General features: G+C 41.2%; 1 long non-coding RNA gene across 1 annotated transcript; it reads left to right on the top strand.

Annotated features, from left to right (window-relative positions):
- Window positions 1-431: 431 nt before the first annotated feature.
- Window positions 432-10,203, top strand: LOC138924349 (uncharacterized). The gene is made up of 2 exons (XR_011439375.1): window positions 432-2,542; window positions 9,691-10,203. It is a non-coding gene; the product is annotated as an uncharacterized lncRNA (long non-coding RNA).
- Window positions 10,204-19,278: the final 9,075 nt, after the last annotated feature.

The following is a 19,278-nucleotide window of genomic DNA, read 5'->3' as shown; positions in this document are numbered from 1 at the left end:
TCTTCAGATTCCAAAGTCACCCACCTTTCTACTCCTACCAATAGTTTTCTTAGGGGAGCTGATACCACGTGGTGTTAATGGGAAAGCAATCTGATCAAACTCCTTTCCAGAAAGAGCGAGTGGCCTCTGAGCCTCTTCCCCACACCTGAACCCCCGTCCGTGCCTGAACCCCCATCCGTGCCTGCACCCCCATCCGTGCCTGCATCCTGTGCTTGCTACACGCAGTTTTACAAGAAAGTCTCGTGACCCAATGACTCAGTCACGGAAAATGGCAGTGTCTCAAAGTAAAGTCAAAAAAGTATTCCAGCAGCTTATAGAAGGATAATCATCCTTTGGGACAGGGGCAAACTTGTCACCTCTCATCATTTCCTCAGGGTGACTTCTCAGCGGGTCCTACTTTTCATAGCTGTTTGTTTTCCTCCGCTTAACCCACAGGTTTTCTTACGGTCCTCAAGAGACCCTTACATCTGAGGTATCCTCCTGATGAAGACTCTTCTAAAGGCTGAAATGTTTCATTAAGTTCATAACATTCCTTATGCTCTCAGGGAACTGCTTAGATAACACAAAAGTGTGCCTTTTCAAAGTTTGCAAAATTGAGGTTCTGCACCATAATTTAAGCAAAATATTTCTGAGGATGCTAGCATTTTTCAAGCATAATAGTTCACAACTGGGAAAAATTATTTTTGTAGATGAATATAAGCTGTGCATTTTAATTTTCTTTTCCATTCTGCTTCATGAAGTACCTTATTTTCAAAAATCCCGGTGCATTATAGCTCGTGAGTTATAGCCTGCTTGTCAGTGGCCGAGCTCCTGGAGGAGAGCGGCGATCCGTGTGGCCCCAAACGTGATGTGCAAGGCCCCCGAGGTGGCGTTAGAACACATCATATGTGTAGGATCAGGATGATTACTTCTTAAATAAAACTTGTCATTTATACTTTAACAAGGACTTCTATTACATTATTAAACTAGAACGTTCATATTTTACTTGGGGATGCAGTATATTTGGAAAAGGGATCAACAGATTTATTTTCCCCCGTCTTTGTTTGGATCATCTTAATGTGAATTTGACTGTTTTTGAGCCCACACTTATTGTAGTTGAGAAGCAGTCCAGGAATGTGTGTGAGTAGAAGGAATCCGGTCCCTAGTTACAGCTTTGCTAAGGCTGACGCTCCTGGGGGTGGGGGTGGAGGTGGGTGTGGGGCATGGTTAATCAAGAAGTGGAAAAGGGAGAAGGAAGTGACACTAAAAAAAGTGCCATACGTATTCTGAAGAGTCTGTCTGTGCCCTACAGAAAAGAATGCACTGACGTAAAATACTACTTAAGAGACAATGTGTCCTCCTTATGCACGAAACATTTGGGGACGATCTGGTGTCTTACAGATGCATTTAGGCAGCTAGATTATAAAGAAATGGAGCTAATAATTTCTTTGTGTTGCCCAACTAAGTGTAAAGTTAAATTTTTAATAGAAATTTGATGATACCAACATAACTGTACAATGCCCGTAAGAAAAAACAGTTCCCAAGGAAACGTCTCGGGTCCATGCATTTTCATTTAGAAAGCATGCTGGATGCATCGACTCCTCATCTGGGGCTGAGAAGGGGTGTGTCTGGAGAAATCATGTACCTGATATTTAAATATAGCATCTCTTGAGATTTAAAAAAAAATACCTATTTGTTTTTTTTTGTTTTCTTTCTGTTTTTTTTTTTTTTTGTCAGCTAAATGTGAATAAAAAGTTCTTGTGCAGTAATTGTCATTGGGAAGTTATTTTCTTCTTTCTGCTTCCTAACGTGGCTCTGAAAACTTTCCATTTAAGTTGTCAGTCAAGTTTCATCTTCTTTTTCTTTGTTTTTGCAGAAGTAGAAAACCAATGCCTGTTTAAAGAAAAAAAGAACTAAAGTTGGTGAAGAATTTAAATTTCAAGCTTTTCCCACATTTTTGAGAAGTGTAACTTTGTAGAAAATAAATTTCACATTCCTTTAATTTCTCTGTAGTCACCAGGCATAGTGCAAAATTAATAGATGAACATTTTGAGACAATTATTTGTCTTCAATACTGAGCACATAGGTGAAGTGGTCTTAAGATTTTCATGTGGAGGAGAACACACTTGGACATTTTGCACAGTGTCTCTTCACTGTTGATTATCTCTGTATCAAAATTGGATAGTTATAGCTGTTTCACACATTTCTAAATTAACAATTAGATATCCTTAAAATCAAAAGTTGTGCATTCATTTCTTTTGTTCTTAGAATAATTCAAAAATAAAACCATCAGTTTGGCCTCATCTGGGTAATTATTTCCCTTTATGTAAAGGATAAATGCACCTGTGCTGCTGCCTTCGCACTTTCACATCCTCTGTCGTTGAGAAAGGATTTTTACCAGCATATTTTGTAAATTGTCATGTTTCTTACAGCCCTCTCACCAAAACTATGCTTGTTCCCTGACAAATCCAGAATTCTCCAGCACTTCTAGCCATTACTGCTGCAGCTCGCCATTTGTGGTTCCGACGATGCTCTTGCTAAAATCCACTTACTGCTGATGGAAGTGAGTCAAATGAACTCTAAACACAGGCGGGTTTTTTTTGTTGTTTGTTTGTTTTGTTATTGAGGAAGATTGACCCTGAGCGAACATCTGTTGTCAATCCTCTTCTTTTTTCTTGAGGAAGATTGTCACTGAGCTAATGTCTGTGCCAGTCTTTGTCTATTTTGTATGTGGGATGCTGCCACAGCATGGTTTGATGAGCAGTGTATAGGTCTGAACCCACAGACCCTGGGCTGCTGAAGCAGAGTGTGCCAACTTAACCACTATGCAACCGGGCCAGCCCCTAAACACTGGTTTTAATCTGATGCTTGATTTGTTCAAGATGCCACATTTAGTATTTGCTGTGAGTTTCACAGCGGTACCTAAGCCAATGCTCGACAGCCCGAGTGCCAGTGGGTGTGCTGTAGACACCTCTGTCATCTACTCAGTTTGCCTGTGCATGTGTTTCCTGTTAGGGAGGCTTCTGTCACCCTGAGACCATCTAGCCAGAGGCTCTGAAACAGAGGGTCCCTACCAAACTCTGGCACCAACATTTATGTTCTCTTTTCCTCTAGCTTATCATTAAGGAGAAATTGAAAGTTGTGAGGCGGAAACATAGCCCATTTGAAAATGGGTCTTTTTTTACCTAAACGTCAGTGAGAGATGAATGCAAGGTGTCGTGTAAAACAGAGTCATGAGGGCTAATTAATGGCATGAGTAGTTACAGGATTAATGCACATTCCACAAATTTGATTTAAAGTTTAGTTAGTAGAAAATTATATTGACCATCCATTAAGGAGTAAAGTTTTCACTTATGCAACGAAAACCTTTCCAGCTCTGTATCCACACTCAGCGGCTTGGTGGTCTCATGGTGTCATGGCTCCAAATAGCGTAGGCAGCCGGCTCACACACTTCATCTCCAGCCCAGGCTTCTCAACCCCAGACTGCGGGTCTGACTGCCAGCAGCACATTGCCACCCACATCCTGCAGGCCTCTCCAGCTCAGTGTGTCTCGAGTCAGATTCCCACACTCCCTATCGTGCCATTTCTTAGGATAAGACTCGGAGTGTTTCAGACCTCCTTATTGCACATCCACATGCAGTCCATCAGGAAGTCTTGTTGCCTCTCCCTTCAAGATGCATCCAGAATCAAAACACACCTCTTACCTCACTGCCACCGCTGTGGTTCAAGACTGTTGGGTCTCACTGGGTGATCCCACGTGCCTTCTGACCCAGCTCCCTGCTTTTGCCCTTGTCCCCTTCAGGCTAGTCTCCACTCAGCAGTCAGAATGGGCATGTGAGGTGTAAACCAGATCGTGTCGCTCCTGTGCTCCAGTGGCTTCCCATCTCACTTCACTAATAAAGAGAGAGCCTAGTTAAAAAGCGGACAAAGGCTCTGATGAAGTGTATTTCCAAAGATGTACATGTGGCCAATAAGCACATGAAAAGATGCTCAACATCACTAGACATGAGGGAAATACAAATAAAACCACCATGAGATCACTTCACACCCACTAGGATGGCTAGAATAAAAGACAGACAATAACAAGTGTTGACAAGGAGAGGGAAAAATTGGAGCCCTCATAAATTGCCAGTGGGAATATAAAATGGTGTAGACACTAGAGAAAAGTTGGGCAATTCCGCAGAATATTAAACCTTGAGTTACTGTATGACTCAGCACTCCCATTCCTAGGCATATACCCAAGAGAGATGAAAATGCCCATCACACAAAACCTGCATATGAGTGTTCATAGCAACAATATTCATAATAGCCAAAAAGTGGAAACAAACCAAATGTCTAATCAACTGATAAGTGTGGTGCAAACTTATCATTGGTGATGAAATTGTTCTAAATCAATTGTGGTGATGTTGGCACAACTCTGGGACAAAAGCACTCAATCATATGCTTGGTGAATTTTGTAGTATGTTGAATTATATCTCAATAAATCTGCAACATATTATGAATTAATTAATTAATTCTCTGTCTGAAGTACCAAAAAATGTGTATCAGTTATCCCCAGGCTTTGTGGGAAAATACCTTCAGGAATCCAGCTAGGGCCAAAATAATTCAAATTATGAGGAAGTTTTAATTTACCTGCATTGTCATTTTTCTAGATTTTGTCATATTTGCCTTATTTCTCAGATTTTTTAAATTTGAAAATTTTAAATTTATTAAAAAATGCTTCTTTTTTTTTTAAGGAAGACTCCAAAATTGTGTGTCAGGCTCCACAAGATCTAAGACTGTCCCTGCCCATCACAGTGATCAAAACAGATGAAAAGACTTGCCATATAGATCTTATATTTCAGTGGGAAAAGAAAAATGAAAGCTAGATAAAAAACAAAATGCGTGATATGACAGATACCTGGGGGAATAATATAGTAGGGAGGGGATGGATGTATGCGGGGCTTGCAGCTTTAGAGAGCGTGGCCACATGGGCCTCACTGTGAAGAAGCCATTTGAGTTCAGGCCCAAAAAGAGGTGAGAGAGAAAGTATGTGGATTTCTGAGGGAAGTCAACCTTTGTACACATCCTTAATTGGTTAGTTAAGTTGGTTTTCTAGAACAGCCAGTTTGATTTGAAGAGTACAGTAGTCCCCCCCTTATCCTCGGGGGATCTGTTCCAAGACCCCCGTGGGATGCCTGAAACCACAGACAGTACCAAGCCCTATACGTACAATGTTTTTTCCATACATACATACCTCTATAGAGGCTTAATTTATAAATCAGGCACAGTAAGAGGTTAACAACAACAATAATAAAATAGAACAATTATAACAATATACTGTAAGAAAAGTTACATAGCTCTTAGCAACCTCAGCCTGCGATGTTTTTCCTTTCTTTCTTAAGTCCAGAATTTTCCCCTTTTCACTTAAAGGAAGCACTTGACGGCTTCTCTTTGGTGTATCCGAACAGCCAGCATGGCTGCTCTCATGCTTCGGGGCCATTAGGAAGTAAAATAAGGGTGACTTCCACACAAGCACTGCGATGCTTGACAGGCGCTCTGATAACGGAGACGGCTGCGAAGTGACTGGCGGGTAGTGTATACAGCGTGGATCCACTGGACAAAGAGGTGATTCACGTCCCTGGCGGGACAGAGTGGGATAGTGTGAGATTTCATCGTGCTACTCAGGGCGGTGCCCAATTTCAAACTTATGAATTGTTTATTTCTGGAATTTTCCATTTAATATTTTCAGTCTGAGATTGACCAGGGGGAACTGAAACTTCGGAAAGCAAAACCGTGGGTAAGGGGGGACTGCTGTATGCACATTTTCCATGGTGCCCAATCATCTTCCTGCTCAGCAGTTTTTGAGAATGCTCTTTACCCCCAAAATACATTTTCGTTTTTGAAAAGAATTGCTAATTCAGAAAAAACCCCAATCTCATTGTTATTTTAATTTGAACAAATGTTTGAAAACTAATGATACTGAATTCTTTTTATTTTTTCTTTTTTTGGGTACCATTTCTCTCTTTTGTGAATTGGCTACATTTCTTTTAGGGCATTTATCTTTTTTATTGATTTGTAAGAGTTCTTTACATATTAAGATTCTAAGCACTGTCTTTCTTGTATGTTGCAAATATATATTTTTAATCAGATAACAGACTAGCAAAAGGTATTCCTGTGATTTTAAACTTTGTTTAAATAATTTTTCTACCTACAGAATTTTCTGGTTTTTGTAATCAAATGTTAATTTTTTACATATAATTCTGAATTTGTATGCATTCTTAGAAAGGTCTTTTCTATTCTAAAAGAAGGAAAATATATTCTTCTACAGTATTTATAGATTCATTAAGAACACTTTAATTCACCTAACATTTACTTTGGTAAATGCTACCAGGCAAGAGTGTTTCTCCTGATATCTTTAGCCAGGTATCTCAGCTGGTCAGTAAGCTGGTTAAGTAATTTGTTTAATTTCAAATATGACCTTTAACATATAGTAAAAATTTATATCCACCTAGTTTATTTCTGGATTTTTCTCTTCTGTTCTTTTTGACTTGTGTGTTCCTGAACTGGTACCACATCTTAAAATATACGTAGCGTCATAATATGCTTTTAAGTTTGGTAGAATGAGTCTGCACTGATTTTTCTTATATTTTTTTCATTAAAAAAATTCCAACTAGCTTTGGCATTTATAGCTTGAGAAATAAAAAGAAAAAAAGTATAAATAAAATAGATCTTAATCTAGGAAATGAAGTGATGTGCTGGTCGGGACTCTGGCCAGGTGATGGTCATTGATGAAGAAGACAGGGTTGGGGCCAGGCTGGTGGCGCAACGGTTGAGTTTGCACCTTCTGCTTTGGCGGCCTGGGGTTCACTGGTTTGGATCCCGGGTGCAGACGTGGCACTGCTTGGCAAGCCATGCTGTGGCAGGCGTCCCACATATAAAGTAGAGGAAGATGGGCATGGATGTTAGCTCAGGGCCAGTCTTCCTCAGCAAAAAGAGGAGGATTGGCAACAGATGTTAGCTCAGGGCTAATCTTCCTCAGGGGGGTAAAAAAAAAGACAGGGTTGAGTTGGAGAACAAGGAAAGTGGCCCTTATGGATGAGGCAGCAGCTGCTGGTACCCAAACTTTAGCGACTGTTAACTCTGAGTACTAATTAAGGCAATGTCAGAAAACATGTTTTGTTTTCTCTATCTTCTTTGTATTTCAATTCTTAGGATATTTTTTTATTATCTGAAGTTATCCTCGTGCAGGTTGGAAACCGCTGAAAGCAGTCAATTCTTACAGACTTTTTTATTCTAAGGCAAGTCATTAGGATTATAAACCCTGCTGTATTTGCCATGACCCAGGTGATTATCATCTGCTCGAAGCTTTTCGAGGCCTCCTGAATCCCTGTGTTTCTGGGCAGTGTGAGTGATGAGAAGTATTTAATTTCACGTGTTTTACAGGTGAAATTGGTTTTGGTTTGGCTTTCTTTATTTGGATTGAGAGACCTTTTAATCAGGACGAACAGAGCTGGCACACAGTAGGAACTCCGAAGACGAATTGGCCATGTAACCGATATGCAGCTTCTTAGAGAAGGGTTAGTGGAGCAAGATTAAAGAGCTGTAGCTAAAAATAGGTTTATTTTGTTTAAAGGGATTAGATTGTGACCTATATTTTACTCTGCTTTTCAGTCCTTGGCAATTTAGGACCATGTGGTTTCTCATTAAAGGTGTCTTTAACTAATTTTCAAGTTTGCCTCTTTCAATCCGGTGAGAAATTCTCAATTCTTCCTTCGCAGCTTGTTTGCGTTTGACACGACTCTTGGAAAAATGGGAATAAATACTGTCTGAGTTGATTACCAGATTAAATTAACTCCCAAGGAGATTAATGTATATATATACACACTTTGTTTTTGCTGTCTTTTTTATTTTCTTACCAAAAAAGCTTTATTGAGACATAATTCACATACCATACAATTCACGCATTTAAAGTGTGCAATTCAATAATTTTCAGTATATACACAGTTGTGCAACCATCATTGAGATCAATTTTAGGACATTTTCATCACTCCAAAAGAAATCCTGTACCCAATAACATGACTCATCCCCCGCCCCCAGTCCCCAAGCCCTAAGAAATCACTCATCTGCTTTCTGTCTTTGTGGATTTTCCTATTCTGGACATTTCCTGTAAATGGAATCATACAATATGTCGTCTTTTGCGACTGGTTGCTTACACTTAGCATAACGTTTTCTTCTCTTTGTTTGGATTTTAAAAATTCATTTATTTTTGACAAAAATTGTATATATTTAAGGGTTACAACATGATGTTTTGGTATGTGTATGCATTATGAAATGATTACCACAATCAAACTAATTAGCATTTCCATCACCTCCCAGAGTTAACCATTTTGTGTGTGTGGTGCGAGCACTTGAGATCTACTCTCTTAGTGAATTTCAAGTATACAGTACAGTGTTATTCACTCTAGTCGCCATACTGCATAGTAGGTCTCTAGAACTTATTCATCCTATCACTGAAGGCTTGTACCCTCTGACCAGCATCTCGCCATTTCTCCCACCTCTCCCTGCGCTCCCCATCCCTCAGCCCAGTGTCTGGTAACCACCATTCTACTCTGTTTCTATGAGTTTGACCTTTTTTTTTAAGATTCCGTATATATATAAGTGATACCATACAGTATTTGTCTTTCTCTGGTGGCTTATTTCACTTATATAATTGTCCTCCAGTTTCATCCATATTGTTGCAAATGGCAGGATTTCTTTCTTTCTCCTGGCTGAATAATATTCCACCACATCTTTATCCATTCATCTTTTCAATAGACACCTAGGTTGTTTCCATTTATTAGCTATTGTGAATAATGCTGCAGTGAACATGGGTGTATAGATACCCCTTCGAGATACTGATTTCTTTTCCTTCTGATGTATTCCCAGGAGTGGGATTGCTGGATCACATGGTAGTTCAATTTTTAATTTTTTAAGAAACTGCCATACTGTTTTCCATAATGGCCACACCATTTTACATTCTCACTAACAGTGTATATGGGTTCCCTTTTCTCCGCATCCTTACCAGCATTTGCTACCTCTTGTCTTTTTGATAAGCCGTTCTGACAGGTGGGAGGTGATATCGCACTGTGGTTTTGATTTGCATTTCTGTGGTGATTAGTGATGTTGAGCACCTTTGCAAGTCCCTGTTGGCCATTTGTATGTTTTCTTTGGAAAAATGTCTGTTCAGATCCTTTGCCCATTTTTAATTGGATTATTTGTTCTTTGGCTATTGAGTTGTATGAGTTCTTTATATATTTTGGATATTAACTCCTTATCAGACATATGGTGTGCAAATATTTTCTCCCATGCTGTAAGCTGCCTTTTCAATTTATTGATTGTTTCTTTTGCTGTGCAGAAGCTCTTTCGTTTCATTAGTTTTTATTGTCTGTGCTTTTGGTGTCTTATCTAAGAAATCATTGCCAAGACCAATGTCAAGGATCTTTTTCCCTATGTTTTCTTCTAGGAGATTTATGGCTTCAGGTCTTTAAGTCTTTGATCCATGTTGAGTTAATTTTGATGAGTGGTGTAAGAAGGGGTCTAGTTCCTTGAGCTGTCTCACTGATATTTAAAGATGCATGCTCCCTTACCGTCAGCACTGTCTTAAAAACAGAATGCCGGATTCATTCTTGACAAATTGTGAACATTTCTCCTACAGTTTCTTCTCTTTCTCCTCTCCACTTTTCTGTTCAGGTCAGCCTCTGGATCTGTGTCTTCCTGATCATGGAGTCAGAAAAGGGATTCCAGTGTCACAAGGTAGTCCTGTACAGAAATCGGATACAACGGTGACCTCATGTGATGGTTAATTTTATGTGTCAACGTGACTGGCTGCGAGGTGCCCAGATATTTGTCAACATTATTCTGGGTGTTTCTGTGAGGTGTTTCCGGATGAGGTTAACATTAGAACCAGTAGATGGAGGAAAGCAGATGCCCTCCCCAGTGTGGGTGGGCCTCATCCAGTTGGTTGGAGGCCTGAATGGAACAAAAAAGGCCGAGTGAGGGAGAATCTGCTCTCTGTCTTTGAGCTCGGACATGGATCCTCTCCTGCCTGGAGGCTTGGACTTGGGCTGGAGCTCCATCAGCTTTCCTCCTTCTCAGACTTTCAGCTCTTCTGCATCTCTAGTTCGCCAACTACAAATTTCGAGACTTCTCAGCCTCCGTATTCACGTGAACCAATTCCTTATAATAAATCTCTTTATACACATATCCTATTGGCTCTGTTTCTCTGGAGAACCTAGACTAATACATCTAATTTTCTTATTTAACTTCAACTCTATGCCTCCTATCAAATTGGACTGATGGGAAAATCATCTCCAGTTTTCTTGGAGTTGAAACCTAGGGCAGCACAGAGACCCCACGGGGGAGCGAGTTCTCTGCCCCCCGTAGTTGATGATGGTCATCTATCATGAGTCACTGCTGAGCTGCTCGTTGTCTCTGATTACACGATCTCTTTAGGACCTGCGGTTTCTGCATCTTTGGGGCCACTGTTGGTGCAACGTCATCTCTGCTGTGGCTTAAAACCAGAAAGCTCCTTTCCTTTTCGGATCTTGCCGCCTTCCCAGAGGGCTGTCAGGAAACAGGGCACGGGTCCTCATTGCTTATGAGATGCTCAGATATGTATTCCTGCATGGATTGAATCCCACATTGTTGAGATGTCAGTGCTCCCCAAACTGATCTATTCCGTAAAATCCCCATTAGAATCCCAGCAAGATTTTGGGCAGAAATTAATGTTTTCTGATTTTCAGACTAATTATAAAATTATACATCGGTTAAGACAATGGGACACTCGTACAGACCAATGGGACAGTATCAAGGGTTCAGAAATCGACCCACACATATATGGTCAAATGACGTTTGATTAAAAGTAACTCTAAGCTGAGGAGATCCGCAGTGAACAGGACCAATTCTTTGCCCTCATGGAGCTTACCTTCAAATGGGCAAGACAAACAATTAATCTCTTAAAGTAAACAAACATTTGAGTAATAAAATTGGACAATGGCAAAAGCTATGATGAAATAAATCAGGGTAAAGGCGCAGAGAACGACTTTGCAGGAAGGGCTGCTTAAATGGGGTGATAGAAATGACTGAGCAGAGATGTGAATAATGAGAAGAAACAAACAGGATGGGACCTATTTTTAGGGTAAAATTCTGTGGTTTTTGTTGTTGTTTATTCATTCTTTCAATAAGTTTTTGTTGAGCAGCAACTATATGCCAGATATTATTCTAGGGCTGGAGATACAGCAGTGAATAAAATAGACAAAACTCTCATCCCCATGCAGTGTACTTTTTTGTAGGGACGCGAGGAATAAACTACATAAGTCAGTAAAATGTATGGCATGTTAGTGGAAATGCTAAGGCAAAAAAAAATAAATAAATAAACAAAAGAAGGAATGGAGATGATGTGTGTGGGTGTGCTTGTGGGTGGGTGATGGTGGTTTCCATTTAAGACACAGTGGCCAGGAAAGGCTGACTTGAAGATGACATGTGAAGGAAGTGAAGGAAGACAGTTAGTCATGGAGGTGGCAGTTGGGGGGAAGATGATCCAAGAAGAGGAACAGGCAGGTGCAAAGGTCCTGAGGTGGACCCCCCTGTTGGCTGGCTCCTCACTTGGGAGAGGTGAGGGAGATAAGATGGTGTGTAGGGGTTAGACAGGTCCTATGCGGCCTTATGGTCATTGTGAGGACTTTGACTTGTTTAGAGATGGGAAGCCACTGGAGGGATCTGAGCAGGAGTAGTATGATATGACTTAGCTCTTAATGGGATTTCTCTAATTGTGCTTTAATAAAACTATTTTATAAAGAAAGAGAGGAAAAAATTTCGTTTTCCAAATTAACTGTCTTTGAAAGAAGGGGGAAAAAAGAGACCAACAAACCACAAAAAAACATAAATAAATGCGTTTTGTTCAGGGGCCGAGGGCTGAAGCAATGAGGGCGAATGACAGGCAGAGTGTCAGTTCTGTCCCCAGTGCCCGAGACATGGCGTGGTCCCTAATGCATCCTTCCATGTTGGACTCTCTGGAGCTAAATGTAGTGGGCATAGGTGGAATGAGAGGAGTTCTCATGAAAACATGTTTTCAATGAAGTTGGCTGAGAATGCTATGTAAAGCCAAAATAACCCAAACTGTGTCCCGATAGTGTTGCGTTTGGTGTGCCACATCCCCAGCAGTGACCACCTGGTTGTCTGTCCCCGGGGCAGGAAGACTGGGGCTGTTGACGATTGATGGAGCGAAGGGCAGGGAGGGCGAGAGGGAAGAGGATGCGAGACGCCGGAGCTCGCAGACGCCTGGCTGCCGCCGCCCCCTCGTGGCGGTGCTGGGAGCCACCTTCGGTGTAATTTAGACGTCCTTGCTGTCAGGGCTCACGCTTGGTCACGTTTAAACGACGTGTTAGTAAAATGAAAGTGATTTCCAAGTATTAGCGGCACTCATTTAATTCGTTTAATGAACGGGGGAACGTTGCTATTTTAACGGCCAGCAGCACGATTCTTTCTGGGGAGAAAACGGTTTTTTGTTTATTTAAACTCAAAGGAGCCATTTGAGTGTCAAGAGCTGGGACCCTGGACCGGGGAAGGAGATGGAATGTTTTGCATTAGAAAGCGGGAGGAATTGGGGCTTTGCATCAGAACGAGGAGGGAGGTGTGGCTGGGGGAGGGGGATACACCGGAGGAGGAGTCGTCCCGGGGGAGGAGAGAGAGAAATCCTGGCTGGAAGGGCTGGGCCCAAACGGTGCCAGGGAGACGGTCCTTGAGGATGAGGGCGCGAGGACTTCTTAGAACGGCGAGACCTAACGATAATGTTCCAGTTGTTTGCCGGTGAACCCCGCTTCCCCACCGCCCCCCTGCCTTGCGCAGACTCCCTCCAGCCCGCGATCCACGCTGTTCCTCCTTCTGAGTTCTGGTCCATCCTGGGATGAAGGGACGGGGTTGAACAAAAGGAGAAGGGCTGCAGGTTGGGGTTAAGGTGGGCCAAGAGAGAGGAGGGCCGCTGCCCTGTGAGTCACGGGTAAAGACAGAATCCGGAGTGAAATGGACAGAGGGGAGTGGAAGAGATGTCAGCCGCCCCAAAGGCCTCAGAGAGAGTTGCTGGGGAGGCTTCTGCTCTCTGCGGGTTGAGACTGAGCTGGCTCTATTTTGTAACCAGAAGATGGAAGGACGATTCCTAAAATGTCGGTGGCCTTTGGGACACGGAGGTGGCGATCCTTTGGTTACATGGTGTATTATTAGCTAGCACTTTGCTACCCTCAAGGCTTTGGGACTCTAACTTGAGAGAATTATGCGAAACATATTGCTTAAAAATTTAATGAAATTCTTAGCAGCACTGTTTATAAGAGCTCACACCTGAAGACAATCCACATGCCCCTCAACAGTGGAACTGGTAAGGATATTGTGGCGTTTTTGTGACAGAATGCTACGCAGCAGTAAGAATGAGTGTTCTGTAACCCCAGGCAAAGAGCTGCTCGAGTCAAACCGGATCCAGCTGAGTCCGCGTGGAATGAGTTCATTTATAGACGGCACAAGACCCGGCAAAAGGAACCCATGCTGTGCACTCTGCTGGGGGCTATGCTAACAGTCGGAGAGTGTGATGGGGGCTTTTGGAATACTGGAACGTTCTGTTTCTTGATCTGGTGATGGTTACACAGCGGTTTTAAGTTTGTGAAAGTTTAGTAGTTGTACACTTTTCTATGTGTGTAAAGGAGACCTCTCTCCTGTGTGTCTCCTTTATTCTCACACCGCTACCCCGCTCACAACACTTCCAACACCACGTGTGTGGGGTTTTTTCCACATCAAGCAATTCTTCAACACATGCTGGGTGTGCTACAATTTAACTCAATTCTGACACTATGCACCTGGACATAGCATCAACCCCACAGGTTCAGGGCTTGGTCCCACAAAACTGCCCCCCACTTCGGATGCCAATCTCAAGTCCAGGTGGTTGCCTGTGCTTCTGACTCAGGGGCTATAATCACAGGTTCCCATGATCCCTTCCTTGAGTTTGATTGATTTGCTAGAGAGGCTCGCAAAACTCAGAAAAACAGTTTACTTACTGTTTACCAGTTTATTATAAAAGGATATGATAAAGAGTATAGATGAACATCCAGATGGAAGAGATGCTCAGGGCAGGGCATGTGGGCAGGGGCGAGGAGCTGCCATGCCCTCTCTGGGCCCACCACTCTCCCAGCAGCTCCCTCCATGTGTTCACCACCTGGGAGCTCTCTGAATCCCATACTATCGGGATTTTGTGGAGGCTTCCTCACCTAGGTGTGGTCAATTATTAATTCCATTTCCAGCCCCTCTCCCGTCCCTGGAGAATAGGGGGTGGGGCTGAAAATTGCAAGCTTCTAATCATGGCTTGTTTTTTTCCAATGACCAGCTTCCATCCAGGAGCCATCCAGGAGCCCACCCAGAGTCGCCTCATTAGAACAAAAGACCCCCCACCCCCCTCCAGCCCAAGTGGCACAGCCGTTAAGTTTGTGTGCTCTGCTTCAGTGGCCCGGGGTTCACAAGTTCGGATCCCAGGCACAGACCTAGCATTGCTCTTCAAGCCGTGCTGTGGTGGCATCCCACATAAAATAGAGGAAGACTGGCACAGATGTTAGCTCAGGGCCAATCTTACTCACACACACACTCTCACACAAAAATAGAACAAAAGATACTCCTATCACCCAGGAAACTCCAGGGGTTTTAGGAGCCATGTGTCAGGAACTGGGGCCAAGGACCAAATATTAGAACAAAAGACACTCCTGGTACTCACTCTTATCTCTTAGGAGATTACAAAGGTTTCGGGAGCTCTGTGCCAAAAACTGGGGGCAGAGACCAATATATATATGTTTTCTATTGTCTCACAGTATGATATACCTCAATAAAAAATAAATAAAAAACAAACAAAAAAACACCTTGGGAATACAATGATCAAGTAAGTGTGCCAGAGGAAGCTGAGGAAAACTTCACGGGTGTGCCATCTCACTCAGTTCAACACACATTACTGAGGGTTCACTCTCCATGGGGGCCTGCACGCAGAGACCATGTACTGGAGACTGACACAGGCATGTACAGGACTCTCTGAATCACTGAGCCATGAGGGGCGGCATCAGCTGGTCCTGAGGAGCTCGGATCGTAGGGCAGGGGTAGACATGTGAGCAGGAACAGCACCAGCCCCGTTCTGGCCCCAGGGCCGATTATTCTGACTCCTACCACTAGTTCTGCACTGTACTGGAGATGCACGTGGTAGAAAGACTGAAAAGGAATAAACGAGTCATTATTTGCAGCCTATATTAGTATTTACTCAGAAAATCTAAAAGAATCTATAAACTATTAGGAAAAAGATCCTATTTATCAAGCTTACTACATATAGGAAATACAACTTTCCAAAATTTTTCATTTCAAAATTTCAATAGAACATATATATCTAGTACTTAGGAAAATAAATCTTACAAAAAATGTGCAATACTTACTTGGAGAAAAATTTCAAAATTTTATTGCTCTAAATGAATAAAAAAGATATACTATGTTTGAGTATTAAGGGATAAAATAGTAAGCAATCAATAATTATTGACTGATTGAACGAGTTAATTAACGTTGGAAAGACGTCTGAGTCTTTCGTTTCGGTATCCTTTCTTCGTTTGGCACTTGGAATAGTACCTGGCACGTAGTAGAGACTCAAAATAATGAAAGGAAGAAAATAAAGGAAGGAGGGGAGAGGAGGAAAGCATGAATACCTTTAAGTGAGATGTGTGGCATTGGTCAAAAAATTGTTAAACATTTTAAATTCTTCGTATTCCATTACAGTTTTTACTTCTGGTAACATCCACTTGCTTCATTGTTGTAACAGCGTGTGTTTGTATAGGCGTTTATAGTTTACAAAGCTGTTGCATTTATCTGCTTTCTTGTAGTCCAGGTAACACTGTGCAAAAGCAGCCTCATTGCTGGAAAGTCTCCGGGGTCTCTGAGCCTTAGATGAGAAATAACCCGGCTGTTACTCAGACCCCAGTTTTCTAACTTCAAGGGTAGTGACTTTGCGTGCCACAGATGCTCCCCTAAATGGAGAGCAAGGTGGATGTGGGGGTTGCAGCTTGCTGTCCTAAGTGGGACCTTCTGAGAGTGGGAGGAGGTGGCATTCATTATGCTGGGACAACAGGTGTAAATTGGGACTGTCCTGGGTACCCCTGGGTACAGTCACCCTAACCATGGATGAAAACGGAGTATAAATTAACCCTCCCTATGGGCAGCGCCGGTCAAAAGCCCCTTACCAAGCTACGGAGATTGTAAACGCTGCTCCTGGCTGTTTTTACTGTGTTTTTTAAATGAAAGCTAATGATAAACAACTTAACAAAGGTCAACTTAAGAATTGAAATTTGCTTTTTGGAAAAGGAATGTCACTTGCTTGGAGAGGTTAATACACTGTACATGGGGCAGTTCCCACCGAGAATCATCCTTCCTTTAACCTTCTAACACCAAATGGCACTTCTTGTCCGTGTGTCCCATACACTGCACTGAGATAGCACTGGGGCTGGCTGTGATCTTGTCTCCTTGCCTGAAGTCTTTGAAAACGTGAAGACAGTCAGGAGACTGGGTAAATTCATCACCAGGAACAGTCAATACTTGTTTTCCTGTGGCGTTTTGGTGATTACGTTAGCTGAATAGCGAGTTTTCTTTAACCGCAAATCTTTCAATATATTAGCAATTTTAAGGCTAGACATCTCTAACTTGTAAAGATGTTGTAGTTTTTTTTGGTGTGTCTGTATATGTTCCATTTCTGCAAATAAACAAGAAAATTTCAACTTCAAATAGAAGACTAAATCAATTACATGTTGTAAATTAACCTGCTGACTCTAGCCAGTGAAACTCTCTTAACAGGAAAGTACATAAAGTATCAAATATGAAGATTTAATACAAAAGCATTAATATTATGAGGTTGATTCTCTGCAACATTTCTATGCTTAATTTTAAATCTTTCTGAGGATAAAGTTGTTTTCCAACTAAGAAAAAAATTTTGTCATCCTGGGTAATTTGGGGAGATATTATTTCTCCAAATGAGGTTGCATCATGAGCAGAGATGTCAGCAGAGGTGCTCACTGTACTCTTGCCTGGGACCCAGTGAGCCTTTTACTTGGTTAAGTGCTTAGGAGCAGGCTTTCTGGGGTGAATGGTAAGTGTGGGTTTGACTTTGTAATAAACTGCCATTTTGTTCTCCAAAGCGGTTGCCTTCCCAACAGCCGTGTATGAGAATTCCAGTTCTGCGTCCTCACTAGGACAAAGAATTGTCATTTTTTTCAATTTTAGCCATTCTAATAGGCGTGTAGTGGTACCTCTTTAGGTTTTAATATGCATTTCCCTAATGACTAAGGATGTTGAGAATCTTTTTCTGTACTTATTTATCATCTCTATCTCTATATCTGTATCATCATCTATATCTTCTGTACTTAGTTATCATCTATATATCATCTCTATATCTTATATATGTATTAAGGATCTATACAAATCTTTGGCCCATTTCTTCATTGGGTTGTTTGATTTCTTAATATTGAATTTTGAAAGCTCTTTATATATTCTTGATACAAGGCTTTATCGTTTACATGATCTGCAAGTATTTTATCCAGTCCATGGCTTGTTTTTTCATTTTCTTAACAGCACCTTTGGAAGAGAAGAAATTTTAAATTTTGATGAAGTTCAATTTATCAGCTTTTTTTCTTTTCTGGATCATGCTTTTGGTATCATCTTAGAAGTCTTTGCTGAATCTAAAATCATGAGATTTTCTTCTATGTTTTCTTCTGGAAGTTTTAAGTTTTAGATTTAGGTTTATGGTCCAGTTGAGGTAATTTTTTTGTAAAGTACGAGTAGTTATGAATCAAGATTCTTTTTTTTTTAATATGGATATCTAATTGTTCCAGGACCATCTGTTGAAAAGACTATCTTTCTTGTTACGTTGCCTTTGCATCTTTATGAAAAGTAAGTTTACATATATATGTAGATCTGTTTCTGAACTCTATAATCTGTTTTATTGATTTTTTTTTCGTGACTACCATTTTTCCAATACCACACTTTCTTGACTAAGTCTGAAAGTTAGATAAAATATTGGGTTTCACAAAAAAGTCCTGCTGGAATTCTCACTGGAATTGCATTGAATCCATGTATCAGTTTGGGGAGAACTGACATCTTAACAGCATTGAATCTCCCAATCTATGGACATGGTGTGTCTTTACATTTACTTAGGTGTTCTTTGATTTCTTTCACTAGTGTTTTGTTACTTTCAGCAAACAAAACTTGCATATATTATATTTATCCCTAAGTATTTCGTGTTTTTTGGTGCTGTATAATAATTTTTTAAAATTTCAATTTCTTATTGCTCATTGCTGATATGTAGAAATACGGTTGATTCTTTTTTTAAATTTGACTTTTGTGAGTTTGAGAGGTCTCCAAGACCATACTCAGGTTTAATAATTCACTAGAAGTTCTCACAGAACTCAGCAGTGTTGTCACAGTTATGGTTTATGACAGTGAAAGGATACAGATTAAATTCAGCAATGGAAAAAGGCACATAGGGCAGGGTCCGGGAGGGATCATATGCAGAGTGTCAAATTGTCCTCTCCCTGTGGAGTTGTGCAGACAGCATTTATTTTTCTCAGACACAATGTGATACAAGATGCAGAGTATTGCCAACCAGAGAAGCTCGTCCGAGCCTTGTCATCTGGAGTTTTTATTGGGAATTGGCCACATAGACACGGCTGACCACCTGTGTGACTGACTTTAGTCTTCAACCCCTCTGGAGATTGAGTTGACACTATGTGACCCAAGGCTCCCATCACAAATCACATTGTTAGCACAGACCTCCTGGCATGGCTGAAGGTCCCTACCCTAAGTCACATTGTTAGCCTAGACTATCTGGCTTGGTCAAGGCCCCAGGTAAACAAAGACACTTCCATCAGGCAGAACATCCAGGGTTACCAAGGTTACTTCCCAGGAGTCAGTGGCAAAGAGCCAAACCTTTCTTTGGGCAAGGTGAATCCTTGACTAGCTAATGATATTGAGCATCTTTTCATGTGCTTATTGGCCATTTGTATATTTTCTTTGGAGAAATGTCTATTAATGCTCATTTAAAAATTAGATTACTTGTCTTTGTATCATTGAGTTGTAAGAAGTCTTTTTTTTTTTTTTTTTTTTGCTACATTTTAGGTACAAGTCTTTTATCAGATAAATGCTTTGCAAATATTTTCTCCTATTCTGTGTGTTGGTATTGTCTTTTCACTTTCTGGATGGTGTCCTTAAAAGCACAAAAGTTTTACATTT

The sequence above is a fragment of the Equus caballus genome, chromosome 5 (genome assembly GCF_041296265.1).
Source record: "Equus caballus isolate H_3958 breed thoroughbred chromosome 5, TB-T2T, whole genome shotgun sequence".
In the NCBI taxonomy this organism is placed as follows: Eukaryota; Metazoa; Chordata; class Mammalia; order Perissodactyla; family Equidae; genus Equus; species Equus caballus.
The sequence above is the reverse complement of the archived record's forward strand: the minus strand, read 5'-3'. Positions and strand labels throughout refer to the sequence as shown.